This window comes from Euprymna scolopes, chromosome 45, assembly GCF_053919585.1.
Source record: "Euprymna scolopes isolate OS-2025 chromosome 45, ASM5391958v1, whole genome shotgun sequence".
Taxonomy (NCBI): domain Eukaryota; kingdom Metazoa; phylum Mollusca; class Cephalopoda; order Sepiida; family Sepiolidae; genus Euprymna; species Euprymna scolopes.
Window position 1 is genome coordinate 27492805 of NC_136526.1, and position 25917 is coordinate 27518721.

General features: G+C 42.6%; 1 protein-coding gene across 2 annotated transcripts in view; it reads right to left on the minus strand.

The window, feature by feature from the left end:
- LOC145269303 (uncharacterized) overlaps positions 1-25917 on the minus strand; it is a 61374-nt gene that overhangs the window by 32454 nt on the left and 3003 nt on the right. The window contains exon 2 of one of the 2 annotated variants that reach the window (XM_080125000.1): positions 5120-5392. The exons of the other annotated variant lie outside the window; for it this stretch is intronic. The gene's annotated coding sequence lies outside the window, so the exon portion shown is untranslated. The remainder of the gene's footprint in view (positions 1-5119; positions 5393-25917) is intronic. 2 annotated transcript variants of the gene reach the window in all.

The following is a 25917-nucleotide window of genomic DNA, read 5'->3' on the forward strand; positions in this document are numbered from 1 at the left end:
TTAGTCAGAGTCAATTCACAGAATGAATTAGTCAGAGTCAATTCACAGAATGAATTAGTCAGAGTCAATTCACAGAATGAATTAGTCAGAGTCAATTCACAGAATGAATTAGTCAGAGTCAATTCACAGAATGAATTAGTCAGAGTCAATTCACAGAATGAATTAGTCAGAGTCAATTCACAGAATGAATTAGTAAGAGTCAATTCACAGAATGAATTAGTAAGAGTCAATTCACAGAATGAATTAGTAAGATTCAATTAACAGAATGAATTAGTCAGAGTCAATTCACAGAATGAATTAGTAAGAGTCAATTCACAGAATGAATTAGTAAGAGTCAATTCACAGAATGAATTAGTAAGAGTCAATTCACAGAATGAATTAGTAAGAGTCAATTCACAGAATGAATTAGTAAGAGTCAATTCACAGAATGAATTAGTAAGAGCCAATTCACAGAATGAATTAGTCAGAGTCAATTCACAGAATGAATTAGTAAGAGTCAATTCACAGAATGAATTAGTAAGAGTCAATTCACAGAATGAATTAGTAAGAGTCAATTCACAGAATGAATTAGTAAGAGTCAATTCACAGAATGAATTAGTCAGAGTCAATTCACAGAATGAATTAGTAAGAGTCAATTCACAGAATGAATTAGTCAGAGTCAATTCACAGAATGAATTAGTAAGAGTCAATTGACAGAATGAATTAGTCAGAGTCAATTCACAGAATGAATTAGTCAGAGTCAATTCACAGAATGAATTAGTCAGAGTCAATTCACAGAATGAATTAGTTAGAGTCAATTCACAGAATGAATTAGTCAGAGTCAATTCACAGAATGAATTAGTCAGAGTCAATTCACAGAATGAATTAGTAAGAGTGAATTCACAGAATGAATTAGTCAGAGTCAATTCACAGAATGAATTAGTAAGAGTCAATTCACAGAATGAATTAGTCAGAGTCAATTCACAGAATTAATTAGTAAGAGTCAATTCACAGAATGAATTAGTCAGAGTCAATCCACAGAATGAATTAGTCAGAGTCAATTCACAGAATGAATTAGTAAGAGTCAATTCACAGAATGAATTAGTCAAAGTCAATTCACAGAATGAAGTAGTCAAAGTCAATTCACAGAATGAATTAGTAAGAGTCAATTCACAGAATGAATTAGTCAGAGTCAATTCACAGAATGAATTAGTAAGAGTCAATTCACAGAATGAATTAGTCAGAGTCAATTCACAGAATGAATTAGTCAGAGTCAATTCACAGAATGAATTAGTAAGATTCAATTCACAGAATGAATTAGTCAGAGTCAATTCACAGAATGAATTAGTAAGAGTCAATTCACAGAATGAATTAGTCAGAGTCAATTCACAGAATGAATTAGTAAGAGTCAATTCACAGAATGAATTAGTCAAAGTCAATTCACAGAATGAATTAGTCAGAGTCAATTCACAGAATGAATTAGTCAGAGTCAATTCACAGAATGAATTAGTCAGAGTCAATTCACAGAATGAATTAGTCAGAGTCAATTCACAGAATGAATTAGTCAGAGTCAATTCACAGAATGAATTAGTCAGAGTCAATTCACAGAATGAATTAGTTAGAGTCAATTCACAGAATGAATTAGTCAGAGTCAATTCACAGAATGAATTAGTCAGAGTCAATTCACAGAATGAATTAGTAAGAGTGAATTCACAGAATGAATTAGTCAGAGTCAATTCACAGAATGAATTAGTAAGAGTCAATTCACAGAATGAATTAGTCAGAGTCAATTCACAGAATTAATTAGTAAGAGTCAATTCACAGAATGAATTAGTCAGAGTCAATCCACAGAATGAATTAGTCAGAGTCAATTCACAGAATGAATTAGTAAGAGTCAATTCACAGAATGAATTAGTCAAAGTCAATTCACAGAATGAATTAGTAAGAGTCAATTCACAGAATGAATTAGTAAGAGTCAATTCACAGAATGAATTAGTCAGAGTCAATTCACAGAATGAATTAGTAAGAGTCAATTCACAGAATGAATTAGTCAGAGTCAATTCACAGAATGAATTAGTCAGAGTCAATTCACAGAATGAATTAGTAAGATTCAATTCACAGAATGAATTAGTCAGAGTCAATTCACAGAATGAATTAGTAAGAGTCAATTCACAGAATGAATTAGTCAGAGTCAATTCACAGAATGAATTAGTAAGAGTCAATTCACAGAATGAATTAGTCAAAGTCAATTCACAGAATGAATTAGTCAGAGTCAATTCACAGAATGAATTAGTCAGAGTCAATTCACAGAATGAATTAGTCAGAGTCAATTCACAGAATGAATTAGTCAGAGTCAATTCACAGAATGAATTAGTCAGAGTCAATTCACAGAATGAATTAGTCAGAGTCAATTCACAGAATGAATTAGTCAGAGTCAATTCACAGAATGAATTAGTCAGAGTCAATTCACAGAATGAATTAGTCAGAGTCAATTCACAGAATGAATTAGTCACAGTCAATTCACAGAATGAATTAGTCAGAGTCAATCCACAGAATGAATTAGTCAGAGTCAATCCACAGAATGAATTAGTCAGAGTCAATTCACAGAATGAATTAGTCAGAGTCAATTCACAGAATGAATTAGTCAGAGTCAATTCACAGAATGAATTAGTCAGAGTCAATTCACAGAATGAATTAGTCAGAGTCAATTCACAGAATGAATTAGTAAGAGTCAATTCACAGAATGAATTAGTAAGAGTCAATTCACAGAATGAATTAGTCAGAGTCAATTTACAGAATGAATTAGTCAGAGTCAATTACCAGAATGAATTAGTCAGAGTCAATCCACAGAATGAATTAGTAAGAGTCAATTCACAGAATGAATTAGTAAGAGTCAATTCACAGAATGAATTAGTAAGAGTCAATTCACAGAATGAATTAGTAAGAGTCAATTCACAGAATGAATTAGTAAGAGTCAATTCACAGAATGAATTAGTCAGAGTCAATTCACAGAATGAATTAGTAAGAGTCAATTCACAGAATGAATTAGTCAGAGTCAATTCACAGAATGAATTAGTCAGAGTCAATTCACAGAATGAATTAGTAAGATTCAATTCACAGAATGAATTAGTCAGAGTCAATTCACAGAATGAATTAGTCAGAGTCAATTCACAGAATGAATTAGTAAGATTCAATTCACAGAATGAATTAGTCAGAGTCAATTCACAGAATGAATTAGTAAGAGTCAATTCACAGAATGAATTAGTCAGAGTCAATTCACAGAATGAATTAGTAAGAGTCAATTCACAGAATGAATTAGTCAAAGTCAATTCACAGAATGAATTAGTCAGAGTCAATTCACAGAATGAATTAGTCAGAGTCAATTCACAGAATGAATTAGTCAGAGTCAATTCACAGAATGAATTAGTCAGAGTCAATTCACAGAATGAATTAGTCAGAGTCAATTCACAGAATGAATTAGTCAGAGTCAATTCACAGAATGAATTAGTCAGAGTCAATTCACAGAATGAATTAGTAAGAGTCAATTCACAGAATGAATTAGTCAGAGTCAATTCACAGAATGAATTAGTCAGAGTCAATTCACAGAATGAATTAGTCAGAGTCAATTCACAGAATGAATTAGTCAGAGTCAATTCACAGAATGAATTAGTCAGAGTCAATTCACAGAATGAATTAGTCAGAGTCAATTCACAGAATGAATTAGTCAGAGTCAATTCACAGAATGAATTAGTCAGAGTCAATTCACAGAATGAATTAGTCAGAGTCAATTCACAGAATGAATTAGTCAGAGTCAATTCACAGAATGAATTAGTCAGAGTCAATTCACAGAATGAATTAGTCAGAGTCAATCCACAGAATGAATTAGTCAGAGTCAATTCACAGAATGAATTAGTAAGAGTCAATTCACAGAATGAATTAGTCAGAGTCAATTCACAGAATGAATTAGTAAGAGTCAATTCACAGAATGAATTAGTAAGAGTCAATTCACAGAATGAATTAGTAAGAGTCAATTCACAGAATGAATTAGTCAGAGTCAATTCACAGAATGAATTAGTAAGAGTCAATTCACAGAATGAATTAGTCAAAGTCAATTCACAGAATGAATTAGTCAGAGTCAATTCACAGAATGAATTAGTCAGAGTCAATTCACAGAATGAATTAGTCAGAGTCAATCCACAGAATGAATTAGTTAGAGTCAATCCACAGAATGAATTAGTTAGAGTCAATCCACAGAATGAATTAGTCAGAGTCAATTCACAGAATGAATTAGTCAGAGTCAATTCACAGAATGAATTAGTCAGAGTCAATCCACAGAATGAATTAGTCAGAGTCAATCCACAGAATGAATTAGTCAGAGTCAATTCACAGAATGAATTAGTAAGAGTCAATTCACAGAATGAATTAGTAAGAGTCAATTCACAGAATGAATTAGTCAGAGTCAATCTACAGAATGAATTAGTCAGAGTCAATCCACAGAATGAATTAGTCAGAGTCAATTCACAGAATGAATTAGTAAGAGTCAATTCACAGAATGAATTAGTCAGAGTCAATTCACAGAATGAATTAGTCAGAGTCAATTCACAGAATGAATTAGTCAGAGTCAATTCACAGAATGAATTAGTCAGAGTCAATTCACAGAATGAATTAGTAAGAGTCAATTCACAGAATGAATTAGTAAGAGTCAATTCACAGAATGAATTAGTCAGAGTCAATTCACAGAATGAATTAGTCAGAGTCAATTACCAGAATGAATTAGTCAGAGTCAATCCACAGAATGAATTAGTAAGAGTCAATTCACAGAATGAATTAGTAAGAGTCAATTCACAGAATGAATTAGTAAGAGTCAATTCACAGAATGAATTAGTAAGAGTCAATTCACAGAATGAATTAGTAAGAGTCAATTCACAGAATGAATTAGTCAGAGTCAATTCACAGAATGAATTAGTCAGAGTCAATTCACAGAATGAATTAGTCAGAGTCAATTCACAGAATGAATTAGTCAGAGTCAATCCACACAGAACTGTTCAAGAATTCGCTTCTGAATTAGAGGTAATAAATACGATTACCAATCATTTGAGAGAGATTTGAAAAACAAAAAAAAACTTGATGAGTGCCTCACAAATTGAACAAGAACCAAACGAAACTCCATTATGAAGTGTCACATCTTTCTGTAATGCAACATGGATGAGCCATTTCTTGACTGACTTCTGACGAAAGGTGAGTTCTTTACTGGCGACACTCAGCTCAGTGGTTAGATGCCAACAATGCTCCATAACACTTCCCAAAGCCAGAGTTCCACCAAAAGAAAGTTATGCTGACTGCTTGGTAGTCTGTGACTGGGCTAATCCATTAGTTTTTTGAATGCAGGTGAAACCATTATGGCGGTGAAGTACTGTCAATAAATAGATAAAATGCATAAGAAACTTCAACAACAACACCCAATATCAGTCAACAGAAAAGGTCCAATTCTCCTCCATAACAATCTTCGACTGCATTGTTGCTTCAGAAATCGAATAAATTGAACTATGGAGCTTTGCCTCATCTGACATACTTTCCAGATCTCTCACCTATTGACTAGCACTTTTTCAAGCATCTCAACAACTTTCTGCATGAGAAATTGTTGTGTAAATGAAGAAAAAAGAAACAAGAACGACCGACCGCGTTTTTGTGTGGCTTACCTCGTGTTCATAATGAAGAAGAAAGAAACAAAAATGGCTGCCCTGTTTCTTTATATGCCTACAGGGTGACCACGAGGTATGCAAATGAGATGCTCCTGATTGGAGATAAAAGAGGAGTGATTTGGGAAAGGAGGGCATTTCTGAAGTTAGATTGCGAGCAGAGAAGTTGTATTTGTAGAAGAGAAAAGTCGGATTCGGGGAGAGAAAAGCTAAAGTTGCAGAAGTTCGTTTTGGAGTGGAGAGAAGAGGCGTCAAGTGGTAACCAGAAAGTGAAAGTTCGGATAGCAGTGTCACGCAAACTACAAGCTATTTCGGCGCATCAAGCAAATTAACATGGCTGAGTGGAGACTGAGCACTCAGATGTTGAGACCCTTTACTGGGGAGGGTGACCTGATTAAGTGGCTGGAGAAATTAAAAATGGTGGCGAAGCTGCAAAAGATAGAAGATGTGGTCACCTTGCTGCCGCTATACTTAGAGGGGGAAGCCCTCACGATTTACCAGCAGATGCGAGATGAAGACGAGGAAGACCTTGCCTTAGTGGAGCAAAGGCTGAAATTGGCCTTCGCTGAGGGCCTATTTGAAGCACTTGGCAAGCTGTCAAGTTTGAGGTAGACCGGCGAGTCCGTTGACGTCTTTGCGGCAGAGATCAGGAGACTGGCAGGGTTGGCTGGTTATGTGGGGAGGAGCCTGAAGATGACGGTAAAGCTGTACCTAGTGAACGGCTTCCCAGAGGAAATCTCTGCGAACATGCAGAGAATCACGGGGATCCATTCTATGGAAGTGGACGATCTCTTGGCCCACGCCAGAGTCCTAGTGAAAAATGTTAAAAGCCCAATCGTGGCTGCAGCTGTGAGTGGAAATATGTGCATGAGGCCTCACTTGAATGAGAGGCAGCCGGCGAGGCGACAGGAGGGGAGACCTGCCATCAAGTGTTTCCGGTGCCAGGGTCCTCATCTTATCAAGGACTGCAAAGAGCCGAGACCGGGGATCACGTGCTACCGATGTGGACAAGTGGGGCATATTAGCCGCTATTGTGTTGCTGCACGGTACCAGGGAAACGAGTGAAGGGGAGCTATTGCGCCAGTGGTTACCCCTTCTGTGTGGAAATGGCGCATGATGGAACATTGCCTCAGTTACCGGTGGTAGTCAATGGGAAGAGAGCCATAGCCCTTGTCGACACAGGCTGCACTACAACGTTGTTAGCGAGGAATGTCGCGAGGTCATGGAGCGGAACTTGGATTATTAGGACCGTGGATGGCAGGGATGTGAAATGCCTAGGAGAGACGACAGCGGAAGTAATGGTGCAAGGGGTGCCCATTGGACTGCAAGCCCTAGTGTTGAATCATCTGGTCGGTGGTGTCGACGTGATTATAGGTATGAGTGCAATTAACCGACTGGGGGGCGCTAGGTTAAGAGGGGGCCAAGTGACGTTTGGACGTCTCGGCGCAGTGGGGATGGCAGGAGTGGAAGATGATAGAACCGTCAGAACCCCAAAACCGGAGGTTTGCTGCATTGAGGACAAAGATTTCCTGGCGAAGTTTGATGGCGTGAGGTGGACGGTGGAATGGAAATGGATCTCCGGGCCCCCAGAACTACAGAATAAGGTGGGCTGCTACGAAAACACCCTGCGAGGAGAAATAAGAAAAGGATTCGAGGAAGAAGTGGAGAGGTGGATAAAAGAAGGAATTCTGAAACCGTGGACAGGGGAAGAAAAAGGAGTGTTGCCACTACTGGCGGTTGTTCAGCCTACCAAAACCAAGATTAGGCCCATGCTGGATTTTAGGGAATTGAACAGACACATAGCCTGCCACACTGGAACGGGGATCGACGTATGTGAGGAGGTCATGAGGAAATGGAGAAGAATGGGGCGGGCCACTAAGATTGTCGATCTGAAATCGGCATATCTGCAGATCCATGTAGATGAAAAACTCTGGCAGTACCAACTGGTCCGGTACAAGGGGCGGGTGTATTGTCTGACGAGGTTAGGCTTTGGGCTGAGTTCAGCCCCCAAAATTATGATTGCCGTGCTGAAGACAGTGCTGAGCAAAGACTGTACAGTGGAGGAGGCCACTAGTTCGTACATTGACGACATCCTGGTGGAGGAGGCAGAGGTGACAGCAGAGAAAGTAAGAAGCCATGTCGAGAAGTATGGGTTAACTGCAAAACCGGCGGAGGCCCTAGATGGAGGAGCGGTGCTGGGGTTGAAACTAAGGCGAGATGGAAAAGAAAGCCTTGTCTTCGAACGAGGGAATGCAATACCCGAAGTCGGATCTGAGCTGACGAGGCGAGAACTCTTCTCAGTCTGCGAGAGGCTGGTCGGGCACGTCCTATCGCTGGCTGGCTAAGGATAGCATGCAGCTTTATTAAACGACAAACAGGCACTGATGGCTGGGAGGGCCGTGTGACGAAGGAGGTCATGAACATGCTGCAAGAAGTCAGTGCGAGAGTGAGAAATGAGGACCCAGTGAAAGGGAAATGGTATGTCAGCGGCGAAGACGCGGGTGTGGTTTGGTGCGATGCCAGTAACCTGGCGTTGGGCGTTGTACTAGAGATAGGAGGTGTAACTGTGGAGGATGCGGCGTGGCTAAAAAAAAACGACTTCTCCCATATCAACGTAGCAGAACTAGATGCCGCTATAAAAGGAATCAATCTGGCCCTGAAATGGGGATTGAAAATAATTGAAGTCAAAACCGATTCGGCAACGGTAGCGTCGTGGATTTGGTCGGCAGTAACTGACGATAAGAGAGTTAAGACCAGGGGTGCTGCGGAAATGCTGATCAAGCGCAGACTCGGAGCGCTCACCGACCTGATAGCCGAATTCCAGTTGAGAGTATCTGTTGTGTTGGTCCCGTCAGAAAAAAACAAGGCGGATTCGATGACACGCGTGAAGAAGGCCTGGCTGCAGGAGGGAAAGGAGGTCTCCTCGGTATGCTGTGCAGGGGAAGAAGTCAAAGAGTCACACGAAATGCACCACTTTGGTCAAGAACGAACGTTATTCCTAGCCAGAGAGGTTTACCCGGAGACCACCGAGGAGGAGGTTAGGGAGGTGGTGGAGAACTGTCGAGAGTGCCAATCAATTGACCCTGGACCGTCCAGACACGAAGCAGGAGAGCTACATGTTACGGAGGACTGGAAGCGATTGGCCATTGATGTGACACACTATCGCCACAAATTGTATCTGTCGATGGTCGACTGTGGACCGGGAAGGTTTGCCATCTGGAGAGAGATCAGGGCAGAAGCTGCATGGGCGATCGGAGGGGTCATCGAGGAGATATTCTTGGAGAGAGGGCCGGTTGAGGAACTCTTAATGGACAATGGCCCCGCTTTCCGATCAGAAGCCTTTAAAGAGGTGTGCGATAAGTGGGGAGTAAGGCAATTTTTCAGAGCAGCGTATCGGCCGAGTGGCAACGGAATAGTGGAGAGGAATCATCGCACCATTAAAGCCGCTGCGGAAAAAAGCAACGTATCACCCATAGAGGTGGTGTTTTGGTATAACATCTCGCCGAAGACCAAACAAGATGAGACAACTGTGCCTCATAGGGCCGTTTTCACATATAAGTGTCGGCATCCGTGCAACAAAACAGCAGGAATTGAGAGTGAAGAAGCCACTATCAAAGTAGGTGAAGAGGTGTGGGTGAAACCCCCCAATGCACAGTGTACCACTCGTTGGAAAAGAGGGGTCGTAACAGGATTGCAGTCGAAGAACAATGTGATGGTGAATGGCGTTCCCCGGCATATCTTAGACCTGCGTCGTGTGACATTGCCGGTATGCAGTGAGGGCAGTGAAGAAGGGGAAATCGAGGGCCACCGAGAAGCAAATGATGCTGCTCGACCTGACTTAGGCCCGCGTTGTAGTGAACCTGAAAATGTTAACCCCCGAGAAGTTGTCCCCCAGAGGCCTCGACGTGAGAGGAGGCGGCCTGCTTGGATGGAGGATTACGAAGTATCCTATTGATCTCGAAGATCAGGGGGGCGTGTGGTGTAAATGAAGAAAAAAGAAACAAGAACGACCGACCGCGTTTTTGGGTGGCTTACCTCGTGTTCATAATGAAGAAGAAAGAAACAAAAATGGCTGCCCTGTTTCTTTATATGCCTACAGGGTGACCACGAGGTATGCAAATGAGATGCTCCTGATTGGAGATAAAAGAGGAGTGATTTGGGGAAGGAAGGCATTCTGAAGTTAGATTGCGAGCAGAGAAGTTGTATTTGTAGAAGAGAAAAGTCGGATTCGGGGAGAGAAAAGCTAAAGTTGCAGAAGTTCGTTTTGGAGTTGAGAGAAGACACGTCAAGTGGTAACCAGAAAGTGAAAGTTCGGACAGCAGTGTCACGCAAACTACAGAAATGATTTAAAAACCTAAGCGATATCAAATATACCTTCAGCAACTTCAAGACCAGAACGCAAGATTTTTACATTATTGGCATAAATTCACTTGTTTTGCATTGGCAAAAATGTGTTGATTCTGATGGTGTTTATTTCAATCAATAAATTTTTGTTTGAGCAAAAGTTTGTTTAAATTTAAAAGTTAAAAACTGCAAGAACTTTCAGGTTACTAAGATTTAAAAAAAACAATGGGTTGATATATTCTGTGATTGTTAATAAATACTGAAAATGTTATTACAGTTGGTTGATTTCTTGAATTTCAATGAATTTTGGAGTGAAGAGAGGGTCCAAAATGTTTATATGATTTGGGGGGTGGGGTCAGCTATTCAATCTGTACGTACCTATTAAACATTGTTTTCGTCAACATCTGAAGACAACAAAATAATAACAACATGTAATAAAAAAAAATATTGTCTGAATTTTCCTGATGAAGACTCTGTTATGAGTTGGAATTTTGAATTTTAAAGAAATAAATATATTTATTTTTTTAATTTCAATTTTAAATAAATATGTTTATTTAAAAAATTTGCATTTTAAATAAATAAATATGTTAATTTAAAAAATTGGATTTGAAATAAATAAATATGTTAATTGAAAAAATTGGATTTGAAATAAATAGATGTTTATTTAAAAGAAAACTACGTTTGTCTGGTCTTTTTAACCATTATATTTTTAATTTCAACATTGTGAGAAAAGTAAGTTAAACGATTTACATGTCATGAGAAGGGTGGTGATTGGAGGAGGGTCAGTTTCTTTAACTTTGGGAAACCTAGTCATGTGCTTGGCTCTAGCTTTATACTGGAAGGAAGTAATTTGCATATGTATTTTGTTACCGGTAATAAAAAGTATCAGTTCTTTCTGGGAGAATAAATAGTGTTCGAACATTAATTAAAATGCTACAAACTTTTACTAGTTTGTTTCAATAGAGTTCATGTGTACTGGTTTACTGTATAGTTTAAACAAGAATTACTTGACTGAGACGACAGAGTTGGGGTCACAACTTAGCAACAATAATTTGCAAGCTTTACACCCTACTCAACTCTAATCTACCTTGTAACTGTGGTGTCAGAAAATTTTTGATAATATCACAGTGATTATTCTATTATTAAAAAAGTAAATGTTTATTTCCTTTCGGCATCACTTTTTATTTTTTTACTATCCATCTGGAGAATTTGTATGATATTACAGAACAAAGATAAAATATAACAAAATTCATGTAATTTGATCAACGATTTTTTTGTAATCAAATTCAAGCAAGTTATAGTGTTTTCATGAGCCATGATTAAATCCGATGAAATAAAAAAGGGGATACAACTCAAATCGAAGTTCAGAGGTGAAAAATCAGCCTTCTGTTCAATGTACTTAGTAGTAAAATCGCTAAAAAATGTAAACTTTGATTTTCTTAGTTTTAAATAAAACCACTTGATCGATTTACATGATTTTTGGAAAATGATATTGTGAAAAAAAATGGAGGGATTTATGATTGCTCAAGAGAGGGACAGCAGTGTGCACTTACCTTGCTAACTAACCAAAAGAGATTGCCTTGCCTTCTCTGTCTTTTTAAAGCTTTTTTTCCCCAGGTCAGGTGACAGTTAATCACATGACCTTTTGGTGTTTTAAAAGGAGATTCTCTCCAGTTGTTAAGTTTTTTTTTTTAGATGCATTTGTGGCTGGTGCCGGAAAGCTGCTCTTTGATTACCTCAGCTTTGCTGGCAAAAGATTGTTAACAGACTGTCACATTGCGGAAGGGGGGGGGGCAATTCTTCCGCAACTTAAGGTAGATGCACATTGCTTCCTTTTCTCGACTGAGCAGTCATTAGATTTTAAGGGAAAATTAATTTTTTTCACATTTTGCGGAAGAATCCTTTACTAACATGGATAGAAGCAAGGCAGATTTACAGAAAAGAATTTCTGTGGACCAAAATCAGAACTATTCTGGAGATGGCTCACATGGAAGATGAACTTTCTAGTAAATCATTTGCTGCATTGCAGAAATCTGTTACCGAATATTTGACTGAAGTTGACATATGTGTTAATAAGATTCAGCTGTTATCTGAGGAGGAGGAGGAGGAGGACTGGGTTCAAATTGAGAAAGAATCTCTGGCACGTACCCTGAGATTTAGAAGGGAATTTGAGCAGCTCAAATTAAAGTTCCTCCCTACTACGTCTGAGTCCATAACTTCTGCTCCATGTTCCCCTGGAATTGAAAGAGGTACATTTTCTTTTATCATAAAGCCGCCTCAGCTTCAGATTACTGGGCCTACCTTTGATGGGTTGGAGATGCAATCCAACCCCATGAGTTTCAGGAATTTCCTATCAAGACTTGAAAATTGTGTGGCCGGCATAGCTAACGATGCCGAAAGACTGAATTTCCTAAAATGTTTGCTGTCCGGTCAACCTTTGTTGCTCATCAATCATATAACTATTTGCAACAGAAATTATGAGGTGGCTCTTTCTGTCCTGAAGAGCGAATACCTCGATGAGGATGAGATAATAGACCACACATTCCAGGACATTTTGGACTTCACCTATAAATGAGATAGAGGTTATACCACTCTGACTAACTTCATTACCAAGGCAGCCTCTCTTCTGGCGGAGCTGGAAGGTTCATTTGGCTGTTCCTTCTCTAAGGACCATTCTTCGGGGGCTCGACTTATGGCGAAGATTCTCATTTCCAAATTCCCCAGAGAGTTCCGAGGGGAGCTGATTCAAATTTCTGGGAAGAGAATCCCCACCTTGTCGTCCATTTTGCGGGATACTAGAGAGGCGGTTAAATGTCTTCTCATCAAGAATTAATACTAGTTGAGGGTCATTGGGGAATATTTCATCTAAGCCAAGGCCTGGTCCCTCTTGAAGGGACTCTTTACTTCAGGCTAACTCCATTTGTCGTACTCCAGGTGGAAACTTCTCATGCCTCCCCCCTGTTTTATGTGTTACCTTTGGCAAGGATGGTGACCAGGTTTCCACCAACTGTTTGTTGGACACTGGCAGCGGCCAGACATCTGTTGGGTAAGGTGGTAGAACACCTTGGTCCCTGAATTGCGAACTCAAATTGACTACCATACTTGGAGACTGTAATAGGCGCTTTAGGGAAGTAAAATTGGAGGTTAGTGTTGGATCTTATTCTCCACATTCTCTTCCTGTAATAGTACAGGAGAACCTGGATATATCTGTACACATTGAGGAGTTGGACACTCTTTTAGATGGGTTCCAACGTTATAACTGCCCCCTAGCAGGTAGATTCATTCCAATTAATGGAATAATTGGATTGGATTTTATTCAAAGCTTGGGAACTCTCCAACTGGTTCCTTGTTTGTATGGACAAGCCTTTATTACTCCAACAGGACTGGTTCCCTTTGGTGAGGTGAAGCAGTTTCTTGATTTGGACCATTCTCTGGATGCGAACCCAGAGAGCCTTGCATTCAATTCTGTTCTAGCATCAACGGCTGAAGTCAACCCCTCTCACCTTTGTTTCGTGCTGGAGTCACAGAGCATGTATGAGGATCCACTTAGTGATTTTTCCCCGACAGTCACGTGCAAAGGGGGTTAGAGAAAATGTTCAGGGTGGAGTCGCTAGGAATAAGAGAACAAGGATTAACAGATTATGATGAGCGGAAGATTACGCTCTTCCAACAATCCATCCTGTTTAAAGATAACAAGTATTACGTCCAATTGCCCTGGGAGGAAGATAAAATATCGCGTGTCCCCCCTGACCATGCTGTCGCCTTATGCATATTAGAACATGCAGCGTGAAACCTGGAGAGGAAACAGCTTTACCAGGACTATCTGCAGGTTTTTCAGCAGCAAGAACGGGAGGGTATAATAGAGGAGATTTTTGTGCCTCTTCAGAGATTTAACGAATTTATTTGGATTCCGCATAGACCAGTTGTGAAATTGGACCCGATTACGACGATAAAAATTTGGCCAGTATTCAACTGTAGCCTCAAGGTTGGGGACTCTCCATCTTTGAATGAAGCTACTTACCAGGGAGTAAACTTAACAAGTGACCTATTGGATTTGCTACTCACTTTCCGCTCCAATAATCATGTTGTGTTGGCAGACATCAAGAAGGCCTGAAGCTGGAATCAGATAAGAACAGGTTCTGCTTTTTTTTTGAAGGATGGCAAATGACTACATTGTTTTAGGTACAACACAATCATTTTTGGATTTGCTTCCAGTCCTTTTATCTTAAATTATGTTCTCCAGTATCATGCTGTGCAGTTTCCCATGGATAACTGCAGATTTATGATGGAAAATCGCTTTTATGTAGATAATCTCATCATGTCTAGTGATAGTCCAGAGGAGCTATGTGGATTATCCATTCTCTCTCGGGAGCGGTTACATCAAGGAGGCTTTGAACTACAGTCTTGCAATTCTGACCATGTAGGAATTCGAAGCAAGATGGAGGAGCATGGTACACTGAGTGTTCATGGCAGTGGTTGGGAAAAGGTACTTGGTTATTGGTACTGTCCTCTCTCCGACACCCTTCGATTGGCTGCGGTTAAGTGCAACCCTGATGCTTCTACTAAGAGACAAATTCTTGGGGAAACCACCAGAGTCTATGATCCTTTGTGCTTGCCCATTTCATTGCGAGGCCGTATCCTGCTAAGCAAGCTTTAGGAGAAAGGATTAGGGTGGGATGCGTTGGTTCCACCTGAATTTTTTTCCTTATGGAAGAAACTTTCTTCAGATCTCTCTGGATTGGGGACCATTTCCTTTCCCCGTAAGGCACTCAGTGAAAGTGAACCTGGCGAACTCTTCCTATTTTGTGACGCCTCCCCGGAAGCCTATGGGTTCGCGGCATATGTGGTTCAGAAGTGTCGATCTTGTTTTGTATTTGCCAAAGCTAGGGTGGCTCCTTTGAAAAAGAAAACACTTCCTACTCTGGAGCTCATCGTTGCGTTCCTGGCCATGATGTGCCTGCCTACGATTTTAAAAAAATTTGGAGGATTCACTCCCTCTGAGATTCATGTGGCCACAGATTCTCAAGTGATCCACTCTTGGCTTATCTCAGGGACCATCGCGAGCAAGAACTTGTTTGGCCGAAATAGGCAGATGAATGTTGAATTAGAAGCCATTCTCAGCTTGTATCACTCATTTTGGTATATTCCAACGGCAGAGAACCTCGCTGAATTGATCACTAGGGGAATGACGCTGGAAAGGTTCAAAACCTGCTTCCAGTTCTGGTGCTATAGTCTAGGTTGGTTGAGTGGTGGTACCACTCCAAAGGCTACTCAAGACTTGGCAGGCCTCAACAAACGCAGCCAAGGTATAGCTCGTGGATCTTGGAATGCTGAATTCACTGTGAAAAATTTCCCCCACTCTTTATCTGTGCCTAAATCAAAACGTGGATTCCATGAACAAAGCTTCTTTCTTAGAACTGCATGCCTGTGGAACTCTGTTTCGTCTGCCTGCTTCCCACCTGACTACAACTTGGATGTCTTCAAGTCCAACATTAACAAATTCCTAATGAACCATCTACTTAAGTAAACACTTCATCAAATCTCCACACTAACGTAATGTACTTGCAATAACCCTTATCCCTGAGTGGCTTCCGGGCCTTGATAAGTGGTGACCACTGTGTAAAAAAAAAGAAAAAAAAAAGATCCTCCATGGAGAGGAAACATCTACTGTTCTGCCCCTGGAAAGGTTCTCTTCATTTAATAAACTCTTAAGTCCTGAAATTTATCAATCGCTTGCATCGGTTAGAAGTTGACAGTGAAAAACTGGCAACTATTTTGCTTATGCAGATGATGCAACGCCAGGTATATGCTGAGGAACTAGATGTTTTTCTAGATCCCTCGGGCAAGACTAGATAGATACGCACTAGATATGTCTAGTAGTGCTGCACTTCTAACACTGTATTTGTTCTGTTTGTGTTTCAGGATGCATAGATCATCCTTTGATGTGTTATGAATAAAGAAAGATACTTGTCTATGAGCTATGCATCAGTCAACACATTGCGGTTTTCTTGTTAAAGCAAATCCGTGAAAAAGGACGCCATGACTCATGGAAGAGCCAGCAGATAGAGAAAGAAAATCAGTGAAATTTCTCGAATCTTGCGAGAACTAAGGTCACATGCCTTCTCCTGACGGCAGCAACGATGATGCATAGATCATAGATAGGTATCTTCCTTCATTCATAACACATAATAACATCATAACATGCGTATGATGCCGGAGGAGCCATTGCGACTTTATGTTGACCCAGAGGCCCGCCCCCATGCTGTGCACAAGCCTGTGATTGTGCCTCTTCATTGGCAAGAACAGGTGCTTCATGATTTGGAAAGAGACGTGCGCCTGGGTGTGCTTGAGAATGTTGGCCCAAACACTCCTGTGACATGGTGCTCACGAATGGTGGTGGCAGCCAAGGTGGATGGGTCCCCTCGACGCACAGTGGACCTGCAACACTTAAATCGACATTCCGTTAGGCAAACACACCATGTTCAGAGCCCGTTCCATCTTGCCAAGCAGGTCTCACAACATACCCTAAAAACTGCGATAGACGCATGGAATGGATACCACTCTGTGTCAATCCACCCAGATGATCGTCATCTGACCACTTTCATAACACCTTGGGGACGTTACAGATACAGAGTCGCCCCTCAAGGATTCTTGGCTAGCGGTGATGGATACAATCAGCGATTCGATGCCATCATTGCTGACTTCCCAGACAAGATAAAGATTGTGGATGACATGCTAAAATAGGTGATCTCCATAAGAGAGTCCTTCTTCCAACTGTGTAAATGGTGTGACCTTCTGTACCGCAACGGGGTCACCTTGAACCCCTAGAAGCTTCAGTTCGCTCAGGAGACAGTAGACTGGGGTGGGCTCACGATTACACCCACCAACATCTGCCCATCCTCCAAGTTCATAGATTCTGTCCAGAGTTTCCCTACGCCAACGGACATCTCAAGCGCCAGGGCATGGTTTGGCTTGGTGAATCAGGGAGCATATGCCTTTTCCATGGCCAGCCAGATGAAACCCTTTCATCACCTACTCAAGCCCTCCAACAGATTTATCTGGACTGACGAACTCGACTTGGCATTCAAACTGTCTAAGGAAGCCATTATCAATGAAATGAAGGATGGAGTACGCCTTTTCGATCTTGCCCGTCCAACCTGCCTCTCTACGGACTGGTCTGTGAATGGTATTGGCTTCTTGTTGAAGCAGAAGTACTGTGAGTGCCCGGTCAAGCTGTCTACTTGCTGCCCACATGGATGGAAGCTGTGCCTCGTCGGTAGTCGCTTCACGTCTCCGGCAGAGAGTAGGTATGCTCCAATCGAAGGGGAAGCACTCGCAGTTGTGTATGCATTGCATCAGACTCATTACTACATCCTTGGGTGTGAGGACCTTATTGTGACGACAGACCACAAACCATTGATAAGAGTCTTAAACGACCAACCTCTCACCAACATTGCAAACCGCCGCTTGCTAAACTTAAAGGAGAAGACCCTGCCATACCGGTCCACACTCATTCACATCCCAGGTCATAAGAACAAGGGAGCCGATGCAGCATCCCATTACCAGACTTCAGCAGCAAACCAGCTGCAACTACCAAGTGAGCCACCAGAGGTCACTCCAGATTGTCTCCCGGCTGACATTGAGGAACTGGCTGATGAGGCGAGCATGTCATCCAGCGCTTGTGCTGCTCTGAACTCAGTCACTGATGTAGTTACATGGGATATGGTTCGTGAAGCCACATCCTCTGATTCTATGTTACAACAGCTCATGAACGCAATTCAGGAAGGCTTCCCAGACAATTCCCAGGATTTGACCATGGAACTGCGCCCATATTTTAGATACAGTTACAGCCTATACAGTGTTGATGGTGTCATATTGATGGGAGAGCGGATTGTTATACCTGCATCACTGCGTCAGAGCATCCTGAATGCCCTTCATGCTGCCCATCAAGGAATAGGCGTCATGACGGCCCATGCTGCTGACTCTGTATTTTGGCCCAATATATCCACAGACATTGGACTGGTCCGCAACAGATGTGGTCATTGTAATTTGGTAGCTAAATCCAACCCTCTGCAGCCGCCTGCTGATATAATTCCCCTAGATTATCCCTTCCAGCGCATTGCCTGCGACTACTTCCACTATCTCAACATGGACTATGTGGTTGTGGTGGACAGATATTCCAACTGGCCGATTTCTTATAAGTCACAATCCGGAGCAGCGGGGCTCATCAAACATCTGTGCGAAATATTTGTCACTTTTGGTATCCCAAAAGAAATCACATCTGATGGGGGCCCCCAATTTACGGCTGGCGAGACACGGGCTTTCTTAGCTGCATGGGAGGTGAACCACAGGGTTTCCAGTGTTGCCAACCCCCATGCAAACAATAGGGTGGAAATTGCAGTGAAAACCGTCAAGCGCATGTTAATGAACAACACTGGGCCTGGTGGTTCTCTGGACACTGACAGATTCCAGAGAGCCATGATTACATACAGGAATTCCATCGACCCTGAGACCAAAGCCTCACTTGCACTGGTACTCTTTGGCCGACCAATCAGAGACGCTATCCCATTCCCACTTGGGAGGTACTGTCCACACAACACATGGCAAGGAACCATGACATCCCGTGAAAGGGCCCTAGCTCGCAGGCACTCCAGAGAACATGAAAAGTGGGATGCTCACACCAGACTCCTACCACCTCTACATGTTGGGGACCATGTGTACCTACAGAATCTTGTAGGCAACCACCCAAAGCGCTGGGAGCGAACAGGAGTTGTTGTGGAAGTACGGCAATTCCACCAGTATGTGGTCCGGGTGGATGGATCCGGTCGCGTGACCCTACGCAATAGACAGCATCTACGAAAATTCATACCATTTCTGCAGAGGCAGACACCTCTACGGGTACAACCCCATAATGCCCCTGCCCAAGGTCAGGGCTGTAGAATAATCAAAAGAACTGTAGTAAATAACACACAACAACAATAATAATAATAATATTAATAGCAGCAACACTTACCAAGGGTCCAGCTTATGCACAAGACAGACACCAGATTGAGCTGGACTGAGGGCTTGTATTTATGTACAAGCATATCCAATCAGGTGATTCAGCCAATCACAATCCAAAGAATAGACTGGCCCATGTGTGCACAATGGAATCTCCCATTGTGCCATAAATAGTTCTCCTCTTTCATGAGAGGTAACTTTAGTCTTTGTCAAGTTATCCACAACTTGAACGCTGACCGAAAGTCCACTACACAATCCAATATGGCGCTACGAACAGGATTCGAGACAGAAGATTGGAAAGACTATTTCCTCAAAGCAGGCATTGCTGCCGATTCCGCCAAGAGCTACGCTGCAACTTTTGTGAAGGAAAAACTGAGGAAAGAAAACCTTCATGTAATGGATCGAGCCATGCTAAGAGAATTGGGAATCACAACAATGGGAGAAGCTCTGTCTATCCTTCGACAAGCCAAGGAGCTCGCTACCCAGACCACCTATGCTAAGGCACCAGCTGCCAGGCCTCCCCAACTTCATCTCGAAATGACCCCTCAACAATTCAGAAAATTTCGGATTGATTGGGAAGTATTCACCAGAATAACGGACATGCCAACTTCTCAGGCCAATATCCAGTTATATAGTTGCGCTGATGAATCCGTCCAAAACACAATCATAAATACGTACCCTAAGTTCTTCACCACCAACCCAGACAAGCTGCTAGAGATGACAGAAGCATTGGTAACTCAAAAATCAAATCCCATGGTCCATTGGATGACATTTGCATCTATATCACAGCATGAAGATGAACCCATCCAACAATACCTTGTTCGTCTTAGGTCCACGGCCATAGACTGTAATTTCTCATGCCCCAACTGCGATCACGACCTGTCCGACATTTACATCAAGGACCAATTTATCAAAGGGATATCGAATGATACGCTTCAGACCGATCTACAGGCAAAAGCCGGGTTGCTAAGAACTCTCAACCAAAATATTTGTCATGCTGAGGCATTTGAGTCTGCACTACGGGACCAAACCGCAATGACTGATACCTCAGACATAGCTACAGTCCGGATGTCAATATATCGCAGGCAAAAACAAAAACAGTGCTGTACGGACTAGCAAAGGCAATATTCGCACTAGCTCTACTGCTACTCACAACGATAACATTGCTGAGAAAGAACCCCGTCAAACCTGCATAGGTTGCGGTAGTCACCAACACGGTACTCCAAGGACAAGTGCCCACCATTTAACATGTCCGGCATGGAATCAAATGTGCAACACTTGTGGGAAACTTAACCATTTCTCAGCAGTGTGCCGGACAAAGAAATATCGCCCGGCAGTGATAAAAAGTTTTGAAGACCAAGAAGCTCCCATGAATACACTCATGGCCCATATCACATTCGATCAAATGAGGGGCACCATTATGACTACAGAAGGTGATCTGTTAACTGAAATAAATGCATCAGTAATCCCATTCTCACCAAAACCAGATCCCAGACAAGCTGTCAATATCCCTAGGAGTCGTGGTACAACGCTAAAGGTTTTTCCCGACAGTGGTGCCGCCATTTGTCTTGGGGGACCAAAGCATTTAATCAAAATAGGCCTCACAGAGATTAGTCTTGTCCAATCAAGAAAGATCATACGAACAGTTGGAGGTTTCACACTCATGTGTCAGGGTTGGCTACCAGTTGAGTTTGTGGTCAGAGGGAAAACAACTAAACAAGTCCTCTACATATGCAAGGGCATACAACGGCTTTATCTCAGCAGAGCAGCCTGCATCGATGTGGGAATATTCCACAAACATTTTCCAAACCCTTTAGCAGACGAACATGAAGAGGTAGACACCGAGTCTAAAAAGTGTGTAGATCAATTGCCAAATCGCCCCAAAAACCTCCCTTTTCCCGCAACAGAAGATAACATAGAGCTGGCTCCTAGAAAAGTTTGCCAAAACGACATTCAACAAAGATGGGATATTTCCAGCCATGTCCGGCCCAGCTGCCCACATTCACCTCAAAGAGGGAGCAATCCCTAAAGCCAGGCATAACCCAATTCCTGTACCCTTCCACTTCAAGGAACCAGTAAGACAAGCCCTTTGGAAGGATGTAGAAAAAGGTATCATAGCTCCAGTACCCGTGGGTATGCCTACTGATTGGTGCAGTACTATGGTAATAACTGCCAAAAAGAATGGTAATCCACGGAGAACAATAGATTACCAACACCTTAACTCTCAATGCAAGCGAGAAACCCACCATACTGGGTTGCCATTCCAGTTGGCACTGCAAGTGCCACCTAGAACAAAGAAAACAGTCCTAGACGCTGTTGATGGATACCACTCGATTCTCTTAGACAAAGAATCTCAACCATTAACCACCTTCATAACTGAGTGGGGAAGATACATGTATCTTAGGATGCCTCAAGGATATGTCGCATCTGGGGATGCTTACACTCGCAGATATGATGAGATAATAAAAGATATCCCACGCAAAGTAAAGATAGTAGACGATACCCTGCTATATGACTCTAGCATTGAGGGAGCCTTTTATCATACCTTCGATTTCCTTCTCCAATGTGCTAAGAATGGAATTGTGCTCAACACCGACAAATTCCAATTCTGTCAGGATGTCGTACAATTTGGAGGCCTCCAGATAACTTCTTCAGGAGTGACCCCTTCTGAGTCCATGATACAAGCGATACAGGATTTTCCAGTCCCAAGGACAATTACTGATGCCAGATAATGGTTTGGGCTTGTCAACCAAGTAGCCTGGGCATATTCACTGGGTCCAGTTATGGTGCCTTTTCGGGACCTCGTCAAACAAAACTCCAAATTTGCTTGGAATCAAAACCTTGAAGACGCATTCAAAGATTCCAAGCGAGTTATAATTCACCTAGTCCAGAAGGGGGTAGCAACATTTGACAAAGACAGAGCAACTTGCCTTGCTCCAGATTGGAGCAAAGAAGGAATGGGCTTCCTGCTCCTACAAAAACATTGCCAATGTACCATGGAAAAAGCCCCAATCTGCTGTTCCGAAGGTTGGCATCTGATATATGCCGGCAGCAGATTTTGCACAGATGCTGAACGCAGATACGCACCAATAGAGGGTGAGGCAGCAGCAATAGCATGGGCATTGGAGAAATGCCGTATGTTCGTCATGGGTTCTCCAAACATCATAGTGGTCACAGACCATGAACCTCTGAAGGGGATATTTGGCGATCGTGATCTGAGCAAGATCCAAAACCCCCGGCTCTTTAGACTAAAGGAAAAGACCCTGAGATATAGATTTACCATACAGCATTGCCCCGGGAAGTGGCACAGAGGCCCTGATGCAGTCTCCCGCCACCCAGTGGCGATGGTGCAAGCCCTCCTCAATGTATTTCCAACAAAACCCTCTCAAACGGATATACTGGAGTCGAACAACATAAGCAACATAACAGAGTCAACAGCCTTAATAGCAACATTTGCAGACAGCAGTAATATAGCCATGATATCACCAGACCTAATTCGTTCAGCAGGTTGTGGCGATCAACAATATAACAAATTAATAGACACAATACAGCAAGGCTTGCCAAAAACACGTAATCTCACTGCGCCCGAAGTCCGTGAGTATTGGGAGGTGAGGCACCGCCTTAGTACTGACAATGGTCTAGTATTGTTGGATCGAAGGATCGTCATCCCCAAAACACAACGAAAAAAGGTCCTACACTGCCTGCATTCTGCACACCAAGAAGTAGTCGGCATGAAAGCACATGCCAACGAATCGGTGTACTGGCCAGGGATGGATGCATCAATCCGCAGTATTAGGGCAAATTGCATGGTATGCTCAACCATCGCACCTAGTCAACCAAGGAAGCCTATCATTCTAACACGATCCCCAGAGTGGCCATTCCAGCAAATCGTCATGGATATTTTTTATATTGGAGATCACACATACCTTGCCTGCGCAGATAGGCTAACTTGTTGGCTAATTTTATACCGCCTAGAATCAGGTCACACTACTACAACCAAATTGATGTCCATATGCTGACAACTGTTCCAAACATATGGTGCCCCAGAAGAACTCAGCACCGATGGTGGCCCACCTTTCACTTCCAGCACGTTTCAAGAATTTCTGAAAACATGGTGTGTTAGGCACAGATTATCTTCTGTTGCGTATCCCCAATCCAATGGCAGGGCAGAGCTCGCAGTAAAAACTGCAAAGAGGATTGTGAAAGGAAACACAGGCCCCCAGGATTCCTTGGACAATGACAGTGTTGCCCGGGTCATCTTGCAGTATCAGAATACCCCAATCCAAAGCATTGGCCCATCACCGGCTCAATTATTACTTCACCGTCGACTACGTGACTCCATCCCTTCACAGCCAATCCTCTACAAGCCTCATCCTGAATGGGTGTCAGCGGCACAACACCGCGAGGAAATGCTCCACCACCACAATGCAAAAATAGTAGAACGATACAATAAATATACCCACAACCTTCCACCGTTACAAGCTGGTGACACCGTAGCCATCCAAAATCCAGTCAATCGCAGATGGAACACAACGGGCAAAATCATCAGTTCCCTACCAGATCGACAATACCGAATCAGGGTTAACGGATCCGGAAGGATCACACTTAGGAACCGCCGTTTCCTCAGAAAATGCGAACTCAAGCCTGCACCAACCCCAATACCAAGTGCAGCACTAGAACCAACAATTCCCTCAAGCGATACTACATTCTTGCATCTCCCACTGTCTCCCTGTAGCACATACACAGCAACCAAACCCCAACAACAAACCACACATATATCCCCACGCTTTCGATCAAGGATTCTCCGAGCTCTTTCTAGGTTACTACCACACAACAAACTAGGCCTAAAAGAGAGATACACCTCTCATACAACCCAGCCTACTCGTGGGGGGGGAGAGGGGAGATGTAGAATAATCGAAAGAACTGGGTTAGTCAATAATAGACAACAACAACAACAATAATAATAATAGCAGCAACACTTACCAAGGGTCCAGCTTATGCACAAGACAGACACCAGATTGAGCTGGACTGAGGGCTTGTATTTATGTACAAGCATATCCAATCAGGTGATTCAGCCAATCACAATCCAAAGAATAGACTGGCCCATGTGTGCACAATGGAATCTCCCATTGTGCCATAAATAGTTCTCCTCTTTCATGAGAGGTAACTCCGAAAGTCCACTACACAATCCAATAAGGGCCTTCCCACCAAGTCTTTGGAACCTTGGCCAATTGTCACCACATCTCCATCACCTTCCGATCAGCACCCTGACACTATAGGCCCATCTTCGGAGCCTCCACCCCCAACACCCATGGAACCCATGCAACAGCCATCACAGACGCAGCCAGCATCCCACAACCCGTCTGAGCATGACAGCATCCCTCTACCCTGTGCTGGCGTGGAACCAGCTCCGGTTCTTACTCCCCATGGAACGCCTCCCATGCCTGAGAAGAAGCTGCCTCGTGCCCTGGCACGTCTACTACCACATAACACGGCGGGACGCAGTGAAATGGAACATTCCACACGGCGAAAGCCGCGTTGTGACAAGTGATCATGATATGGTTAGATTCGGACCAGCCAGAATAATGCTGTGAGTGTGAGGGCAGTCTACCCCAATGACCACTCTAGTCCGATGTGTGTTAACCACGGACTTGGTTGGTGTTCAGTTGGAGACTTTTGTTGTATTTATTCAATTAAGCTTTGTGGTTACCCCAAAAACTTGTGGGGGGAAGGGAGATAGATAGATACGCACTAGATATGTCTAGTAGTGCTGCACTTCTAACACTATTTGTTCTGTTTGTGTTTCAGGATACATAGATCATCCTTTGATGTGTTATGAATAAAGGAAGATACCTATCTAAAAACGATACCTGAGTTGGTGCGAGACCTTGATTTGTTTATTGATGATGAAGGTCTAATCAGGTCAGGTGGCAGAATTGGTAGGTCTCTCTACTTTAGCAGGGAGGTTAAACACCCTATTCTGTTGGCAAAGAATCACCCGATTACCAAGCTTATCATAATGGATGCGCATGCTAGGTGCCAGCACTTAGGGATTGCGTCCACTTTAGTGGAACTGAGGCGTTATGGGTACTGGGTGCCAAAAGGCAGACAGGCAGTGAAGACGATCCTGACTTTGTGCGCTCTGTGCTGAAGGTATAATGCCAAACAAGTCTTGCCACCCAATGTAGCTAACTTGCCTGCATCCTGTATTGAACTGGAAGTTCCCTTCAAGCATGGGTTAGGCAAGGGGGTAAGAAGGTGAAAATGTATCTACTGATCTTCACGTGTCTCAGTGTCAGAGCTATACACATCGAAGTGATACCTGACATGAGTGTACTGACCTTTCTGCAGGCATTGGTGCAGTTCACGAACCTGTATGGCATTTCGTCTACCATTTACAGTGATAATGCTAAAACTTTCCTAGGAGGCAGTTGATTGTTTAAAAGGTTGGTACTAAACCATGATTATCAACAGAAGTTTGGCTCCTGTTCTATCAAGTTCTGCCCCATTTCACTTTACTCACCTTGGGTGGGAGGTGTTTGGGAGAGGAGTATCCAGACAATTAAGAATTGTCTTTACAAGGTGGTTGCTAGAGGTGAGATGGATTATTTCTCTTTACTTACCATCATATCGGATATCCAAAGAGCTATCAATAACCGCCCTCTGACTTATCGAGAATCTACAGATACAGAGTTAGAGGGAGTAACTCCTAACATGTTTTTGCGGCCTAATAAGAGTCCTGGGTTGCTTTTAGATCTGAACGATGAGGATTTTGCCTACCACCTCCCACCCAGTCAAGAAAGGCTGCTCAGGACCATGCAGGTTCGGGACTAGTGGCTGGAGAATTTCTGCACTCTATGGTATAATGATTACCTGTTGAGCCTCTGAGAGAAAC